The 20492-nt window shown below is 41.7% G+C and overlaps 1 protein-coding gene and 1 pseudogene across 1 annotated transcript in view; both read right to left on the reverse strand.

The window, feature by feature from the left end:
• The window catches only part of LOC120552328 (enhancer of polycomb homolog 1-like), a 47205-nt gene extending 46127 nt beyond the window's left edge, over positions 1-1078 (reverse strand). Inside the window, exon 1 of the mRNA XM_039790272.1 lies at positions 780-1078. The gene's annotated coding sequence lies outside the window, so the exon portion shown is untranslated. The remainder of the gene's footprint in view (positions 1-779) is intronic.
• On the reverse strand, positions 291-20271 carry LOC120552715 (annotated as a pseudogene).
• Between the last annotated feature and the right edge of the window lie 221 nt (positions 20272-20492).

Below are 20492 nucleotides of genomic sequence, written 5' to 3' on the forward strand. Positions count from 1 at the left end.
AGGTTCACTCATGTATGTGTTCACACTTACTTGGCAATTCAAATTGGATTCTGATTAACGACTTACGATTTACACATCGTTAACAGAGTCTAATCTGTTTAAATACATTAATGTGATTACTTTGCCACAGAGATGCACCATGTCTCAGCAATTATTGTCACGTTCTCTCTCTATGGGGCAATGATTACAATCATAAACCGAAATATGTGGGATCACTTGGCAGGAAATATGAAGCATAATTTGACAATTATCTACAACACACGCACGCATTCTCCCGTTCACATGTTGTATTACGGGAAGTGACGGTCTTTAATCATGTAGAACAAGTTGTGTTGCTAAAACATCACAGAGGGCACATTAGTGCAAAGCCATATGGCAGAGCTGAGGGGTAACGTAAAAAAAAAATAGAAAAAATAGGACACGATAGAAAAAGGGTCAGAAATCGTCTTAGCAAATGTGGACGACAACCATGCACCGCTACGAAGCCGATTACAAAGCAGCTTGTAAGGGTTTGTAATTCGGGTCGAGCCCAAAAATCAAGACACAGCTGTGTGCATACAGCTACACCGAGGCTAGCTGACAGCCTGCTAAAGCTAGCTTAGCCCAGTTACCCTGACCCTGCGCCATTTACCAGCCAGCTAACGTTAACAGTTTGCGCACGGGCTGCCAACAGTTCAATTTGAACTCGCAACTAACTTGACCACAATTGAAATGCGTCATTTTCGATTCCCACAAAGACAACATGAGACAAACTAGCTTGAGTCGGAGTTGCAACTTACCCGCTGCTAGCAAAGCCACAGGGGAGAATGATGAGGAGGGTGATGGCAGTTCTTCTTCTGGTTGTCATGCTAGCCCAATGCTAACGCTGGTTAGCTCCCTTCAGGACGCCTCAGAGGAAAACGATTTTTAATGTTCTATTTGAAAGTGCGGTGAAGTCACTGTAAGAGGTCGCTGGAATCAGAAGCTACAGTAGAGAAAATGTTGTCCTGTCGCTCACGGTAAAACTTGTATAGTTCGCTAAGGTTACTTCGACAAAAATAAAAAGATCCAAACTGACCACCAAGCCACTTTGCAGGAGAATTGTGATTGGAGGGTGAATGCCACCAATCACCTGTGGAGAGCTCTGGGAGGATGAGCTCACTGATCCCCCCGCCCACCCACTAATAATAATAATAATAATAATAATAATAATAAATAATAATAATAATAAAAATAAAAACAAAATCATAATGACAAAATACTTATAATGTAATAACGTTCTTTTTTCAAATGATGCACTGAGTAGAAGAGCAAAGGCTACACAGAACACGGTTTAAATATACAGACACCAAAAAGGCAGCCACTGACAAAATGTTACTAATTTATTCAAGCCACTTACAGACCATCAAGTGATCAAATGCAACAGCTACAGTTTTTTTTTCTTTTTTCCCAGAGCAAAATTTGTTATGTAACTGTCTCCATGGAGTGGATCGGTCACCTCCCTCAAACCCCCATCTCTGCCCCTTCACATGAGTCTTGTCACAGGGCAGGGCTGCCACTGCTGCCTGCTCTGAAGCTGTGGTATTTGCACCCCACATTTGTTATGATCAGACACAGATGAAAGAGAATGCTGCATAATGAAAGCATATGGAGTCATTTTCTCTGATGCTCCACCACCACCTCCCACTGGCTGTTAAAGCTGCATGCACGCCTTCCTAGTGACTCTGGGAGTGGAGGAGGCATATATGATTAATATCGCTTTGCTCAACTCTCCCAGCAAGGTCATCACCAGCCATCTGTAGGCAGTGGAAAAACCATAATATCCATTTAGATTTTAACATCCCATAGTTTCTCTGCGCTTACATGATTCAGCCCAGTGCACTGGCAAAGTGGCAGGCATGTACATTAGCAGCTCTTTTAACGTCGTGCAGTACGCCATATCAAGCCTGCTGTGTTCTGTTTGATAACTCTCCAGGCATCTGTTGGAATACAAAAGCACCAAGAGTCTGGGTTGCACATTGGTGTCCAAAATAGCATCTTCTCTTGACTATGTTGAACTGTAAACGAATGTGAAGTTGCTTCATCATTTCTAGCAGGATGACAGTTTCTTCTCCTCTCATCTAGAGGGCAGTGGAGACCCATGTAAAGAACTGTCACTGGGATTCAGCGCATAATGCATAATGCTCACCTGACTATTGCTTTGCCTTCTGAGACCCAAGTTACACAGCTGAGCCAACTGTGAGCATATATGGTAGATTTTCTTTGCACATGCCTTACAAAAATACTACACTATATGTATTTAGCTTTTGTGGATTTAATGTGAATAACATATTATATAATAATGTGAGGACGTTAACTTTGCATGCATCCCACAGACAGACTAACCTTGTGTAACAAGCAGTTTATGTGGGGGTTGCTGTTTGAATTTGTGTGTGTATGTGTGTGTGTGCGCAGGGCATGAAGGGAAGGGTCAGAGACTGGCAGTCTGGGGTTGCATATTGAGATCAAAGAAGTATGTCAGACATCAGCATCCGTTTCCCCGCCTCCCCCACTCCACCAAACAAGTTGGACCGACTGCTGACAGTTCAGACAAAAGATGTTGTTTCATTGTGCATCACAACAGGGGGTCCTGATTGAACAGTAAATCTGTTTCCATGGCAACTATTTACTATTTACTCTTTGTTTTTTGGGATTGACAGTTGTCGTGATGACACTCTTGTAGATGGGGTTTCAGAGTGGAAACAACATTACTAGTGATACATTAAAGGTGTTAGTGATCAAACTTGATTTTATTTGTTCCATACAAAATGTACACATACAATGCTGCAAGTTTATTTTTAATATTTTTAAAGAATATGTATATGCTGTCATTTTTTTATAAGTCTCATGCCTTTCCTTGGCTCTTATTGTTTCCTCATACTAAGTTTAACCAGTAGGCTCTTTTTCTACCGGGTTCGTTAAAATGCCCCTGCAGCAATGTCACCAAGACAAATCCCTTCATTTATTGTACAGCCTCTGACTGACAGGCACTGATAGAAGGTTTTATTTGGGCAGGGCTCAACCTGTTTCCAGCGTCTATGCTCCAGCTGTCTCTGGAAGTGGGCAAACTCCCTCCGGTCATGGATGCTGGTGAGTAGTTTCCATAGCAGCAACAAAGCCCCACCCAGCACCACAACCGAGGCTGATAGCACTGCAGTGATTAGGATCACGTTCTGAGCTGATGGGCATTCTTGAGAGACAGGGAAGCCGTAGCACTATTTTGGAAACAGACTGTCGGTATTGATTCCAAAAAAAGTTATTTCAGGTTAAATGAACGCTGGTTAAATCTCACGTTGGCCAGCGCAAGCAGCATTAAGTGACTTTTTTGGATAGTGGATTAAAATACACATCCCTTTGCACTGCACATGATACACTAATGAAGCCATAGCTCTATTTTGGAAACAGACTGTCGGTATTGATTCCAAAAAAGTTATTTCAGGTTAAATGAACGCTGGTTAAATCTCACGTTGGCCAGCGCCAGCAGCATTAGGTGACTTTTTGGATAATACACATCCCTTTGCACTGCACATGATACACTAATGACTACCAAACCAATCAGTCCAAAAACTGATGAGACAGGCAAAAAGATCAAATAATGTTCGCTTTATTCTCTCAACAGACTGCACTTTGTGCTCGATTTGTGTGGGTGTAGAAGTAACCATATCTGACACCATAAGCAAAAAGAATACACTGTAAAAAGTGAGTGATTAATTTTGATTATAAAGCTAAAGGTGCTATATGTAAAATGATTACAAAAACCCAATCCACGGACAAATGCACACAACCCGTATTCAGAAATGGTTCCTTTAAAACCACCAGGACTTCCTTATGGTTGTGATGTCATAACTATACTATATCAATTCAAGATTCAAGATGTTTATTGCCACACTGGTTTTACAACTACAAATGTGTGAAAAGCTTATGATGGGAGGTTTTCTTTAAAGAAAAACAGAGGTAGAAAATGTAAGAGACGTATTACAATATAATAAAATAAGTAAATAGCAGGCAATGAAGGTAAAACAGTACATTTAAACAGACATGACATACAGTATGATATAATATGAAATATAATAACAAAAAAGCAGAAGCAATAAAAACATTCAAGGCGCACCTGCACCCTCCCCAGCGCCTTCCTGTCTACGCCGGTGCAGCTGCCATACAAGGTGATGAAGCAGCCTGTCAGGAGGCTCTCTAGTGCCCCGGTAGAAGTCCCTGAAGATTTGAGGCCTCAGCCTAAATTTCGTTAGGCGCCTGAGGACATACAAACACTGTTGGGCCTTTTTAATGACAGTTGCAGTGTGGTTGGCCCATGTCAGCACCATGTGGATATTTAGCCCTGGGTATTTAAATGTGTCAACTACCTCCACCGCGGTGGTGTGTTGATGTTGACTGGAGGGTGAGTGCCACGCCCTTTCCTGTAGTCTAAAATGACCTTCTTGGTCTTGGAGATGTTCAGAGAGAGGTAAACGCCATGGTACTCTATATCTACGACATTCCACTTCTGGGATTGTTCAGGTGTCTTTCATTTCGGCCGGATGTCTTTTACCTTCCGCTTTCTTTGTGTTGGAATTTTAAACTCCGGTTGATTTATGAGGACTATGGTTAACTGCTCCTCAGATCCCCGTAGGGTAAATCCAGACAGCTAGCTAGACTATCTGTCCAATCTGAGTTTTCTGTTGCACGACTAAAACAACCTTTGAACGTACACATGTTCCACCAAAACAAGTTCCTTCCCGAAGCTATTTTGCAGAGGTGCCGTTGCTCCGTGGGGCGCTTAGCGCCGCCCAAGACGATTGTGATTGCTTTAAAGAAATGCCAATAAACCAAAGAACGTTTTTCTCCCATCCCAGAATGCTGTGTGGACTAGCCAGACCCTCCTCCACAGCGCTGTGGAGGAACTCCTCACTTTAGGCAATCTCGTCCCCCCCCACAGCTGTGTCGTCCGCAAACTTGATAGTGGTGTTTGAAGGCTGCGTCACCATTCTACTTGTGAGTGTGGAGGGAATACACGAGGGGGCTGAGGACACAGCCCTGTGGCGCCCCTATATTAGGTAGAAAGTGCAGCTACAGTGCCGTTGCAGCCTTTCCCCGGTTGCAATGACATTGCAGAGAGTGGAAAGCGCAGGTGCAGAAGACCCTGAGATGCCTACCAATCAGAGCAGACTGGGCTTTTTCAGGAGGGGGCTTAAAGAAGCAGGCGCACCCTGATCTGCACCTTCTTGTGACTCCTGGCTGGCTCACGTTCTCTCCCTGTACTAGCAGCACACAGTTTGTCTCGTCTGTGAGTGTCTATTAAGTGTCTCGTGTCCTTAAAGTGTTTTTTATTTTTATTTTATATTTTTATTTATTAATTTCTTTTATTTATTTATTTATTTTGTTTTGTCTTTTTTCCCAATTGGTATTATGTGCTTCGAGGTTTGTGATTTTGTGTGGGTATTGACAAACTTTATCCTTAAGTAACACCACTTTGTTATTAGTGCTTACCTCACCTCATTCGATGGTCTGTTACCTTACTCACTCGGATGTACATGGGGGTCTGTGTCTGTTGTTTTTGTTGAAAACTCAATAAATAAATCATATTTAAAAAAAAAAAAGAAGCAGGCGCTAAAATTGAGTGTTTCAGACAGAGGGTGAATACAGGTATATTCAGGCATATGAGAAAATAATTCTTCTAAAAACCCCAAATACAAGTATGAACCTGAAAAAGAGCATAATATGAATCCATGGTTTCTCTGTTGAAGCACTTTGTTATTCATTATTATGACATATTCAAGGTCAATGTTTACATTAAGAAAAAGAAAAATCACTAGAGCTGCTTTAACTGACAGAAGTTATTGAATTGGTGCAGTAAAAAATAAAAATCTGAATCTGGTTTGCCTACCTTGTTCAAGAGCTACATGAAAAATTAAAATCTTTTTGTCCAGTCCTCAGCAGGACTCGTACCCTGCTGTCCTCTGTGTCCACTTCCATACACACAAAAATGCCTCGAGAAGGGGGCACTGTTGCTACGACACAAGCCTGACCGACCAGAGTGAGGTTCAGGTGGTTTCACTCCTTCAGATTGAAGCCCATTGAGAAGGCCCTTCACAAATATGCATTCTTTGTGGAAAAGAAACACCAGTGTAATCAGAACTGAAACATAATTTAGCAAGGAAGCAGACAGAATTCTTTTGTATCTTTTTGTTATTAAATATTAGGTACTCAAAACTTCCATACTCCATTGGATTCTTAATTTGCCAAAAACTACAAAAGGTCGTGGTACCTACAGTATGCAAGGCGCAGATGCTGGGGCAGGAAGGACAAAGCTCACAAGTTGGGCCTTGGAAGTTGGTGTCATGGCTAATGCAGGTGTCTCAGTGGCAGTCCCCTCTAGCTGAACAAATCTTTTTATCCCGAGACAGACAAGACTCCAAGCTGAGAGGGCACTCATGCTCAGCCACTGAATGCTGGGAGACATGCACCCTGCAGACACACCTGCCGTGTCATGGGATAGAAAAAACATGATAAAAGTTTTATTTCAAAATGAGACATAATCACAGCAAAGGTTTGAGTCAGCCGCCTCGCCCCCGACTCTGCTTGATCGCATTCGCACAATGTTCCAAATCTCCCTTCTTTACACCTGTAACGCAGAAACAAATGTCTGTGGCCATCCTTCCTGAATTACATGCAGTTAAGATTGTTGGTAAAAAAAATTATGCCATCAAGCTACTTCACCTACCTGCACGTGTCACACTCCAGAGTGCCATTGCTATGGCTACATGAAGGACTGAAAGCGATCATGTCCTTTTGACTGATGAGCACTATACATATGGGGCTCAGCAGGACCTCAGCCTCTTCACTGTAGCCTTGAGGCTTAATAATAACATGAGGGGGTCTTTGTGAAGCAGTCACGCACAGAGGTGCTGTAATGTTTACATTAAAGCTCACCTAGAGGGGTGGGTATGAATTCCTTAACCCTTGTGTTGTCCTCCCGGCTAAAGACATTTTGACACTTTTTTCAACATTATTTTCCCCTAGGCTTCCGGCACTTTTTGTTGAAGGTTTTTTTTCCTCTTATTGTTGCATTTTTTATTTTTTAAGTTGTGGTTTTTTCAATGTTTTTGTTGCTTTTTTGACATTGTGTTGCAAGTTTTTGACCCTTTTTATTCGACATTTTTATCACTTTTACATTTGACTTTTTTTTTTTTTTTCACTACTACCAACTCATACGAGTTTTACACTTATTCTTGGAATTCATGGACACTAAACCTAATTTTTGAGTTTAAAAAGCAGAAATATGCTATAAAATTGAATAAAACACCCAAAATTCAATGAATGTAGTGTACTGATCCTTCATTTTACTTGAGAAGAGTGTTAAATGGAACCATCCATGTTCATTTTTGGCAATTTGGTTGAAAGAAACCCAAATCTCTGACATAGACATTTTTTGAAAATGGGTCAAATTTGACCCGAGGACAACAGGAGCGTCAAGCACAATTATAATACTCCGCTAATGAGGTAATCATAATAAACGTTACTGCCGCCTCAACTGTGAATGGCCGCATACTAACAGCAGCACTTACCACACACAGAGCCAACCCCATGACTACACACCTCGCCACCGAAGGAGATGTTGGAGCGCTTCCTCCCCTGCTCGCTGTGCCTCGGCTTATGGTCCTTACAGTATGATGTAGGTAGGAGATGTGATATCCTGACAGCAGCTTGCTGTTCTCCATAGCAACCTCAGAGATCAGGGCCTGCAGTCAATAGGGCGGCTAACCTCTTAAACTTGAGCAGGTGTCAGCATGCTGCATGCATGGGGCTAATGACCTTTGTAGGGAAGGGAGTTTTTGCCTCACTTATCTGCTGGATGTCGTGGGAGTTGTTAGAAAGCGTTCCAACGTTACATTTTGGGAAGACGCTTCTTAGGCCCTGCAGCAAAACATCAAAATCCTTCCTCAACTGACACACAGATGAATGAATATGCGCTTATTGACAGTCTGCTAGCTGATTTATGTGCTAGCCTTCTCTTTCTAGCAACCTTTTCGTCACGGTGGCACAGACAAACTGAACGTGGTGTCAAAGCATGGATGCTGGAATTGATGGTTGGAAACCCCCCCCCCCCGCCCTCTGATGGATAAAGATACTCTGGGAAATGTTACCACTTTTGAGTAACCTCCACAGGATACATGTGAATGTCAAAGAATAAGTCTGTTGATATTCTATATTTCTCTAAATGTTAACAAATCCCATAAAAGACCAAAAGCAAACACTGTATTGATCCGAACACGGATTTTTGTTAAAGCATGATATAGTGTATTCCTGTGTGCCATAGAGCTCCATTGTTGTCCAAAAACTATTAAAAACATTGAGCCACACTGGGGGAGATTTTTCTTCATTACAATGCACTCGGGTACTATAGTTTGTTTTGGAGTCGATCCTGCTGCAGTAAATACTTACAGCACCAGATCCACAGCTGAAGACAATCCCCAACAACTATAAAAAAGGATGTGCTTGGCTCTTTTAGGAAATTATTTCTTTCTTTAATTAAAAGTACTAACGCATTCTTAGTTTTGGTGTTTTCATGATATTTATTTGAAAGTAGTTTCGCTTTGCCAGACCTTCCTCCACAGCGCTGCGGAGGAGGGTCCGGCTAGTCCACACAGCATTCAACGTTTCGGTCTTAGACCTTCATCAGGTAAATTCATCAGGGAATTCATCAGAGAAATTACCTGATGAAGGTCTGAGACCGAAACGTTGTATTTTTCTAAATAAATTATTGCTTGTGTAATGGTCAGTGTGCGAGACTTTCTCTAAGCATATTTCTTGGAGGAAAAGGTCCATAAAAGCGGTGAAAAGGTGAAATTCTTACGGCGCGATTGCATGACTTTACAACTGTGGTGCCACCGCTGTAATGGCAGCTTTACTTCCACTGGACTAGTACATTATAGTATAGTTGCTTTAGTATAATATTCTTAAAGCAATTCCTCATAGCACTAAGAAAGTATGAACTTGTGAAAAAAAAAAATGGATGAATAATGAATGACCAGAGATAGTCTCTGCTGTACCAAGTGTGTGACTTCTTTAGTGACACCGAAGACGATCTGGATGTTCTTCTGTCCCAATGTTTCAATAGAGGAGAGTCGGGGCAGATGCAAAATGGAATGCATAACACTCAAGGCAAGAATATATATAAATGTGGAATCAGTAGTTAAGCATACTCTCCCTCTTCCCTCTACGCCTGTCCTCCCCCTTTCCCTCCCATCTAACAACTCTTGCTATTGCTCATTTCATTCACTCTTCCTGACAGTCTTTCCATTTCCTCCAAATAGATAAATAAGTACCATTCAGAGAGGAGCGGCACCCGCATCTAACACATCCATTTTCCTCCTTGGGTGGCCATTTATTCAGACAGAAATAGATTTATAATGTATCAATATACACTCCACCTGTCAGCACCCTGGACTGCAATGAGGTCAAGACACATAACGCCCTCATGCGCCCGATGAAAGAGCTATATGGATGTTTAACGCACAGGGACAAAGACATACAGCGCGCTCACAAGCAGATAGGCACACATACATGTTCAAAGACCCCCCACCCACACACCCACCTATAGCCATCAACACAGAAACGCAGTTAGATTAAGAGATGAAAGCTTTGGTTTGGGTGGCTCCACAAACACTCCAGCTGTTTCCCATCAGGGGGTGCCTGTCAGCATCTTCTTTACTCAGGGATCTGTGCTGTTGATTCTGACCTTTAAATCACTGTCTTTGACTTCCTGGATCTCTTATTCGCTGCTGGGATTGCTGACGTGAATCAATGTAGCACACACTGCAATATCTGGTCCATAGGATAAACACTATACGTTCCTCAGGACCACAGCTACCCGATGGATGCAGAGTACACACACACACACATACACACACACACACACACACACACACACACACACACCGCTGTGATGGTTTGTTCGACTGAGCTAAAGCTTTGGTCTTCGTGAATGTAAAGATGAGATATCACAAAGCTGCATCAATCTTTTCCCCCCCCCACAAAGGAGAAGAACCAAACAGCCCTGAGCTACATTATTATTCCACAAAAATCCAGTTTTTTTTGTCCACCAAATGAATCAGTGAAAAAGTCTGATATTTACTCTCCTTTTAGCTCTTGTTTTAGTCTCTACTCCTGAGAAAAATATCTTGATCTTTAGCTGCTAGATGTTGTTTTTTAAGCTACTCCCTAGTGTTGTTTGTCTGTTCAGACTGCTCTCATAAAGTGGCGTATGTATGACATGCCAATTCGTATGCCGTTTTTGCGTGTTATGAAGACGCATAATCGCTTTTTAGCGTGTTTATCAACGCCGTTCGGCCACCATTGACCTACATTACGTGTGAATTTTCGCCGTAGCGAGTAGTATGAAAGGACGTAAGTCCGCAGAGGGAGGTCGGCTGGGGTGGTGGATGGGTAAAACACAGGACTATCACCCAGGAGAGCTGGGATCGTGTCCCGTGTGTGGTGTTTTTCAAATTTTTTTTTTTGTTAATTTGTTGTTTTTTTGTGAATTATTATTTTTTTGAAGCCTTCCCCAATGTTTCTTTCCTAAACCCAACCGTTTATTATTTTCCTAAGCGTGTGACGTGATAGTACAGCACGTTCTCGCAATAAGACGCCACGTGGCGATTTCTCTCAGGATGACTAACAGCTGGTGGGGACCAATGATTGAATGTGTTTGGCTGTCATTGGTCGCCCCCTGTCCAGTCAGATGGGCTACAGTGGAGTGGGTGGGCTGTCTTCAGGTGGAGGTTTTAGGAAGTAAGTGGCACTGTGGAGATCACGCTGTGAGGGATTTCATGTTGCCCTAAAGTACGGTTCATATTCCGTTGATGATTTGAATCGCTTAAAAATAAATTTGGTGCCATCCTGCTTCACCCAGATAAAGAGATCAATCCAAGCTCTGTCTAACCACTGTTGTTGATTTCTCTGCCTTAGCCTAGTTCTTTGTAGCTTTTGACAAGCGTGTACATACGTAAGACTGTAGAAAAACAGGGTCTCATGTATGTATACGGCGTAGACATACACGTGGATAGCTCAAAATGCGTAGAGATAACACGGCATTTGGCTTTAGGAAAGTGGCGTGTACGTTTACGCAAAGTCATGATGCCATGTTGGTCTGTTTGGCGCCTGGCAGCCCCAGACAGCAAAATACGGTCGACACAATCGATCAACAGTTAAATATTGTCAGGCAGAAGTATTGAAACTACGCTAATGCCTGACATTGAAACCAAATGGTATTATTGTATTATTGGCATTAAAAACCTTGCCAAATAAAAATACCAACCTCTACATTTTCTCTATGCGTGTAGACATTTTTATGCGAGTGACACCTTCCATCGTTAGGAAGTACGATGCCGCCCAGTTTGCCGTCTCCGGCAAAGTGGAAGCCAGCATCCGTAAAAAGCTTTAGCAGTTGATCCACATTCCTCCAGATCAGATCTGCTCCTGCAAGTGAAGAACATCAAAACAGTCAATGAGCCGCCAGTTGTTCAGAGGAAGCTTCTTTCCTGCGGCTGTCACCCTACTGAACTCTAGCTCTGCATCCCGGTGACAACCAACCAACTAAGCCCCCAACCCCCCTATTCCACGCATAGTGTTCTATTCATTTACAAATGTACATACTGTAACTACACTTATGCATAGCCATATTCTACTGCTCTTCATACTATTCATCCTGCACATAGACTTATTCTTACTACTCTTATAATGTTACTGTTTCTGCACTACAGTGGTACTGTTACCACACTGTACATATCTGTCTGTATGGTTCATACTGAATATCCATATTTATTCTGTTTTTCTTATAATAATACACTGCATATATCTATATTATTCTTACTACTATTATGTTACTGCTACTACATTGCACATATCTGTACATGTTGTTCATGCATTGTTCATATTACATAGCCATATTTATTCTGCTCTTATAAGGTAACTGCTAATACACTGCACATTTCATTTACATTACTCTAAACCACCTTCTGTTAACCAACTGTACACTACTGTCTACACTGCATTATATTTCTTGTCCTGTCTATACTTTGTATATCACGTTGCACTTTTCTGCTCTTTTTGCACTTTTTTTTTTAACAATTGCGTTGTGTTTGTACTTGTACTCTGCACAATGACAATGAAGTTGAATCTAATCTAATTGGCAGTTAAGAGAACACTCTGACTGTAATAAGTTTTGACAGGCTATGGGCAAATAAATACTGTTCTGCTTTTCCATGTAATCAAATGACTGCGGATGAGTTATGCATTCACGCTCTTTAGGGCTGAAATCTTAAACCTGACAATATGAAATTATTGAAGTCCAATATTCATGTTTGAACACTCATAATGAGTTTAGAATACACCCAAAAGCGACTGTTGCAGTTTCCCAAAGGTAGCTTAGTATTCTGAAGTACCCCTCTCATCTATTGTCTGCAGTCTTTCCACTTCCTCCACATGACGCCCACCCAAAACGAAAACAACAATCTCTGTATTGCAGTCATGCTCCCCGCTGGGCTACCTCACATTACCTCACACACAGCGGCCTGCATCAGGACATCCAGCCCCCACCCCTTCCTGATAAATCCAGGTTACCGGAGATCCGCTGCCCCTCTACCAGCTCTGCGAAGAGGCTTCCGTTGGCGGTGAGGCTTAAGATGTGTTGGCAGCAGGGGCGCAGGGCCAGGGCTCAGTCCTCTTACAAGGGTTCCTAAGCATGTCCCTCGCAGTGCTGATATACGGCATCACCGTCTTATCCACAAAGGCGCCAAAGCCTTTTGGGCTGGGAATAAATGGAGGAGGGAGTAAGTAGTGGTGCAAAGTTTTGAGAAGTGATTTCGGGACTGAAGGGAAGAAAAGTGAATAATGCTCTCCATTCTCTTAAAAGCTACCAGTTGTCCTTGAGCAAAGCACTTAATCCCCAATCGCTCCTAGCGGCGCTGCTCAGTGGCCAGTAGTAAGATTATCATTGTACCGGGCAGATCCCAGGTGAATGTGACACAAGGGTATACCATATAAAAATAATATATGGAGGTATAAATAGTCAAGAAAAATGATGTTAGCCTATATTTCAGACGAGAAGGAAATGGACATTGAGGCAGACCAGTGGTGTAGTCTAATGTATTGTAGTGGGTATACTGTACCACTTTTTTTCCTGGCTCAGAATGGGCCTTTGACGGGAGGGAGGCGATATCAAAGTGTGGTGTCTGGGTGTCCTCATTCAAAATATATGAAAAATAGAATAGAATATAAAGCAGAAAGGGGGGTTTCATATCAGAGACCTTAGCCTGGATCACAAAAGTTGACCTTAAAGCAACGAGGACAAAATAAAATAGGCTACTTATATTTGTCTTAAATGTGCGGTGAAGGGAGGATACTGGCGTTGGTGTAGGCGGAGAATTTGGGCCCGGTTGCTACTCACACACTACGCACTGCACTCAGTGAGGAGCGGGTCGATGAAAGATGAGAAAAGTCTCTCTGCATGTTCTGCAGTGTTAGTTCAGTTTGCTGTCACATTACTCGACCCCGTATTTGTGAATACAAATATCTGAAGTTGAAGTTCTGTCACAAAAATGTTGCATATCATTGCACATTTTTAAGTGGGTATATGGAAATCCTGGAGATTTCTTAGAGGGTATACTGCATACACCTGCGTATCACGTAGACTACACCACTGACACAGACCCATTCTGAAGTCACATGAGATCAGCTCTGACTCTCCAAATCTGATTCTGACTTTTGCTTTAACCCTTGTGTGGTGTTTTGGTCTGTGGGACCCGTTTTCAATGTTTGGTAAAAGAAAAATTATGCTATTTATTATTTATCAAACTCATTTGCCTTGGCTCATTTTCTGTGAAGAACATACACTCACCTTAAAGATTATTAGGAACACCTGTAAGATTTCTCGTTAATGCAATTATCTAATCACCCAATCACATGGCAGCTGCTTCAATGCATTTAGGGGTGTCGTCCAGGCCTAGACAATCTCCTGAACTCCAAACTGAATGTCAGAATGGGAACGAAAGGTGATCTAAGCAACTTTGAGCGTGGCATGGTTGTTGATGCCAGACGGGCTGGTTTGAGTGTTTCCCAATCTGCTCAGTTACTGGGATTTTCACACGCAACCATTTCTAGGGTTTACAAAGAATGGTCTGAAAAAGGAGAAACATCCAGTATGCTGCAGCCCTGGGGGGCAAAAATGGCTTGTTGATGCTAGAGGAGGATGGGCCGACTGATTCCAGCTGATAGAAGATCAACTTTGACTCAAATAACCACTCGTTACAACCGAGGTATGCAGCAAAGCATTTGTGAAGCCACAACACGAACAACCTTGAGGCGGATGGGCTACACCAGCAGAAGACCCCACCGGGTACCACTCATCTCCACTAAAAATAAGAAAAAGGGGCTACAATTTACACAAGCTCACCAAAATTGGACAGTTGAAGACTGTAAAAATGTTGCCTGGTCTGAGTCTCGATTTCTGTTGAGACATTCAGATGGTAGAGTCAGAATTTGGTGTAAACAAAATGAGAACATGGATCTGTCATGCCTTGTTACCACTGGGCAGGCTGGTGGTGGGGGTGATGTAATGGTGAGGGGGATGTTTTCTTGGCACACTTTAGGCCCCTTAGTACCAATTGGGCATCGTTTAAATGCCACAGCCTACCTGAGCATTGTTTCTGACGATGTCCATCCCTTTATGACCACCATGTACCACCATCCTCTGATGGCTACTTCCAGCAGGATAATGCACCGTGTCACAAAGCTTGAATCATTTCAAATTGGTTTCTTGAACATGACAATGAGTTCACTGTACTAAAATGGCCCCCACAGTCACCAGATCTCAACCCAATAGAACATCTTTGGGATGTGGTGGTAGAGGAGATTTGTGCCCTGGATGTGCATCCCACAAATCTCCATCAACTGGAAGATGCTATCCTCTCAATATGGGACAACATTTCTAAAGAATGCTTCCAGCACCTTGTTGAATCAATGCCACGAAGAATTAAGGCAGTTCTGAAGACGAAAGGGGGTCAAACACGGTGTTTGTAGAGTGTACCTAATAATCCTTTAGGTGAGTGTAAAAAAAACCAACTTATTTTCAATGACTGCACATGGTACACCTCCTCCTACACATAGCTATTACATATGAGGTGTTTGGGTCTACTGGACCCGAGTGTATTTAATTGTAGGTGCTATGAAACTGTGTTGTTCCCACACAAAGTTACAAAATTGTTACATTTCAAGCACTTTCACCTGTTCTGATTAAGTTTTAAGAAAATAAGCACCAAGATTATTTTTTACCTTTTTTTATAATTGAATTTCTCACAGGGGTAAATGGCAAATATGAACCATAAATGATGTAGCCTATATATCATTGGTAATTGAGCTAAAGGAAACATCTGTTAAGTATTTCTACATAAATTGTTATGGCTGTATTGATTTAAAAGCCTAATAATGTGGTGGGTCCACCAGACCCAGGAACACTGGCTGTGTAACAAAAATATGAACACCACATAAGGGTTAAAGCATTTAGACCATCATGCAGAGAGATAGAAGGTGTAGAATATTCAATTTAACAATTCATTAATATATAAAATGTGGAAAAAAAATAAATAAAAAAATATATATATATATATGTATATGTGTATGTGTATGTATGTGAATTTCTTTTGTGGTAGTTGGATTCATTGATGGGGTTGCTGGGGGGATTTCTGTCCTCATGTCCTCAGTATTTCAGTATTTCTTGCTATGGCATAACATAATATAATATATTATATAATTTTTTCTACAGGTAAGATTGAAATCAGAAACTACATCTGGTAACATTCATTTTACAATCCAATTACAGAGGTCTGAATCAAATTGAAAAATGCCACATCAAATCATTCTGAAATATTCCATTGTTTTCCAACCACTTTTCTAAGTGACTTATTTGTGCTTGAGTTTTTACCAGACCTCTGTCAGCTTGATGAGAAGGACATCTGAGTATGGAACATATCTATTTGATAAAATGTATCTTTCAAATCTTTGTTCTTTGAGGTGGAAGGTGATCTTTTGGTCCTTAAGAAGGACAGTGAAATCTCTAGGGGTCTTCCAGGTCGATCAAAAGGACAGCCCCTCCTCTGCAGCGCCTCTGTGCCTGTGTCACAGCGTTCCCATATGTGCTGGCCTTTTAAACATGGTTTATACATGGTTTTATATATGGTTTTATATATGGTCTATAGTGCTGGCCTACTTTAAAAACAATTCTTGACACAGGTTTAGTTTGATATAAACACACACACAAAGAAAATAGTATACTATGACAGCTTAGACTAAATGGCGTTACATACAGTTTATTTAGCTATAGTACAAAACACTAATTTGCATAAAGAAATGTCACTGACTATTGGGAAGATGTGAATGTGATAATGAATAGCAGCCTGTGTGCATGTTTCTGCCTCATCGATCTTTCAACATGCAAAGAAACCTCATTAAAAATGAGACACATACATCTGCTATTATAGTATTAATGGGACAAATGCAGAAAGCTAATATGACTGGTCACCACAACATTTAAATAACAACAGAATGTGTCAAATATAATATAAATCATTTCAACATAGGGTCTTTAACATAATGTGCTATAGCACAGCAGGAACATGTGCTTTTCTGCGTTTGATAACTAGATTTTCGCAATTTTAAAACATTGTAACTTTCATCACAAGTTTAATTATTGTCATAGTAGAAAAAGCCTACGAAAAACTACTTAGTCAATTATAGGAAAGAAAAAGTAACTTTCCAAATTCTGTCAAATTGTAATGTAACCGTAATGTCATTTATATGGTTAAATAAATTACAGTTTGGGCCTTTGAACAAATACTGAATTCACGAAATTTTTGGAATTCATGGTCAATAAATGTCATTAATAGGAAATTATACCTAATCCTTAAATTAGCTGAAATTATGAATAATGTAGGCTAATATTAAAGGAAGGATAAGCACAGAAGGATATATGCCAAAGTTCAGTGAGGATACTGTGTGGATTGTATGGAATCATCCATGTTATTAGGTAGTTTAAAAGAGACCCATAATTCTGATATAGAAATTTAAAAAAACGGGTCAAATTTGAATCGAAGACAACAAAAGGGTTAACAGTGATCCCTTTAAAGAAGAAGAGTGTTTTCCAAGGCCACTCACCTGCTCAGCACACCGAGCACAGTGTGGCCCTGCTGCCAGACGCTCTCCACAGCGCCCTGACCCCCTGACTTTAGCATTCGTGATCTGAATGGTCTGCAAAACCACTTTGGAAACTTTCCCCACAGCATAAATGTACCATATCATATTTGTGTTGGAGAAGTTTTATTTTGGTATGTAAGGGTTCACTTTGGGGGCAAAGGGAAGTTACTTTAGTTTGGATAATTTTTTTTCCTCTCACACTACCCAATTGATCTTCTACCCCAACTGTATTATTGTAATGTTTGAAGTGTTATTGTGAATAAAAATAAACTCATGCTCATCTCAACTCTCATGTTTTGTTGATGCGATTGAAATGCAACCCCCCACCCCACAAAACTATCAATCATCAATGTCCATTTTTGTGGTCAGTTGCCCAGCAACAGTCTCCTTGCAATTTACCACTTGAAAACCATGTGTTTCTTGTACTTGAATTTCCATATCAGAAATACAACCTCAAAAATTCCATTTGAAGGCAGCTTGTGATGTGAATTCTACTGCTGACAGCCTGGGGGCTTACCAGCCACATTGGACATATATACAAATTTATACCCCCTAACTCCCATGCAGTGGACACAGATTTTAAGGACATATGACCACTGGAGAGTCTTCCAGTCCATCACACAGTGCTTTAGAATCATCAGAATCTAATGGAAATTCCTAATTTTACTCAGACTTGTGATAAGTAAGTAGGCGCGGGCTTAGCGTCTTGCCAGAATACATTATGTGCCAGACTATTCCTTGGCCAAGAGCACTGACTTCCTAGAGTCTTGTCTTCACACCAAGGTTGCCAGGCAACCAATGGAGACTTCAGGAAGTTACTGCTTCCTGGCAAAGAGTAGGATGGCAAAGGCATGGCCCGCCCTACTCTTCCTTACTGTGCTTCTGATTGGCTTATCCTTGTTTTCTTACCCTAACCCTAATCAATCACACTCATCACGCCTAAACCTAACCAATCCAACCTACGAAGGTGACGAGTTCTAGCCAAATTAGACGCAGAGTAGGGCGGGTCATGTCTTCGCCATCATAGGAAATGCAAATGTGCTACCTGGCAGGACCCCAGGAGGTGCGCCAGGCTTTGAAGCAAACTGAACATAGCAGCCAAAACAGTGGAATTACAACTCTCGGCCCGTCACGTGATGCGCTCTTGCCCCAAAAATAGACTTAAATGGCAAAAGAGATGTCTGTAAATTAGTGGATACATTTTTTTGGAATGTCACAACCCCTGCGAAATGACTCGTTTTTACTATAAGAATTTGATCCATTCGGTCCGAATAAGAGAAGAGTCACATGATTAAATCATTTCACCCCCATTCAAGATAGAGGAGCGTTAAAATCAGAAGTAGCTGGCTTGGCCGGCAGAGGTCTCTAGCGCGACTGCTCTATGGGACGCACATTGTAGCAGTGCCGATCATCCGGGTGTATTTACACGATTCTGTTGAAGTTCCAAGTAAATACCAAAGAAAACAGAGCAAGCTCACCCCTCCCCCCATATTTCCGTAACTGTCATGACTAACTGACTAATGGCAGTTACACACCAACCAGATGGCCAACCGTCGGCAGAAAAGCCAGTCGGACTGATCAGTCTCCCGGAGTTGATCCAAAAAGTGCCACAGGACACACCAAAGAGACGAGACGTAATACGTCTCCATAACAGCAGGCGGCGCTAATCTGTATTGTTGCCCAATAAATGAAAACCGACAGCTGATTGGACGAACGCGTCACATGGGCTTGTTATCTCCGGAAATTCAAATCCAGACTGTCATGGCGGCTTGTTCAGAATACGATCTCATATTGTACTAAAATATTTCACTGAAACGTGTTTCTGAAAACATTTTAAGCGAGAAATAGGCCGTGCAGTTGCAGAATCTGTCTTCATTTCAGCTCAACAAAGGTCAGTTTAAAAGATTTTTGTCAGATTTTGAGAGACTCTAGTCACGCTCATTCCGCTCACGGGTGAGTCCCGACTGCCCTGTCTCCGACTGAACACGTCAGGTCAGCCAAAATGAAGGCCGACAGCCCCTCAGACGGACGACTGCACGGAACCCACTGAACAGACTCGAGTCACCGACCTCGCCAGACTGTCCAACGGCCGATTATCGGATTAGTGTGTCAGCGCCTTAACTGTGACTAACCCCAACCCCCTCTCCCAACCATCTTGTTGGTGATTGGCTGGCAAACGTGGTTTGTTGTATTTTTGTGCACAGCCTGTGCCCCTAGTGTTTGTTTGACGTTTACGACCCCTGTGTTGTCTACCGAGACCGGGCTTTTTCACGGTGTATTCAGGGGGCAGGCAGCTAGCGGATCAAGGAGATATGCCTACGATTTGAGACAAAAATGAAATCGCGCTGAAACCACGCAGGAACTCATAGTGCACCTTTAACCTCCTGTAAAACCAGAAATTGTCTTTTTTTTTTTTTAAAACACTTTTTTTTTACGGATTAAACAAACAAGATATGCATGTTAGTGAGTTTTAGAGGTGCTGGTGGAAACCATGTTACCTTTGGACAGAGCCAGGCTAGCTGTTTCCCTCTGTTGTCAGTCATACTAAACTAAGCTAAGATAACCAACAACTGACTGTAGCTTCAGATTTAACGGACAAACATGAAAGGGATCTTGTCATGTGACAGTCGACAAGAAAGCAAATAAGCATATTTCCCAAAAAATGTCAAACTATTCCTTTAACTCATCATTTGAATCAACCACTCTGCTGAAATGCCTCACAGAAGTGAATGCTGGTCCCATCTCTCATCACGTCTGAATCTACACTGCACTTAAAAAACAGAGCCGCTCGGCCCCGAGGAGATGACAAGTGCAAATTTTAAGTGGCAAACAACTGGAGGGATCCAGGCTACAATCTAAATGAGAATTTCTGAGTGGGAAGAATAATGAGACAGTTCACTTTTATTGCATCCTCAATGAGAAAAGTATTGACCCACCTTGTGTTCCTGTGGCGCTGTATACGCAACAGCAGGACAATAACAGGACAGCGGCAAATAGCAGGCTCATCTGGAAAAGAGAAGGAGAAGGAAAGCAATTTACTGACTTTGAATGTGAACCATTCTTTTCTCTCAAATCATTAAGGTGGAGTGCAGTTGTAATTGCTGTTTAAGGAAAATAATCCCTACACAGAGCAGCTCACTAAAGACCCCAATATTTGATCTACTGGGTGTTTGGTTTATACAATAGATATAAGGAGCACTTACCTTGAAGGATTTAACTGTGTGGAG

This window comes from Perca fluviatilis, chromosome 22 (genome assembly GCF_010015445.1).
Source record: "Perca fluviatilis chromosome 22, GENO_Pfluv_1.0, whole genome shotgun sequence".
In the NCBI taxonomy this organism is placed as follows: Eukaryota; Metazoa; Chordata; class Actinopteri; order Perciformes; family Percidae; genus Perca; species Perca fluviatilis.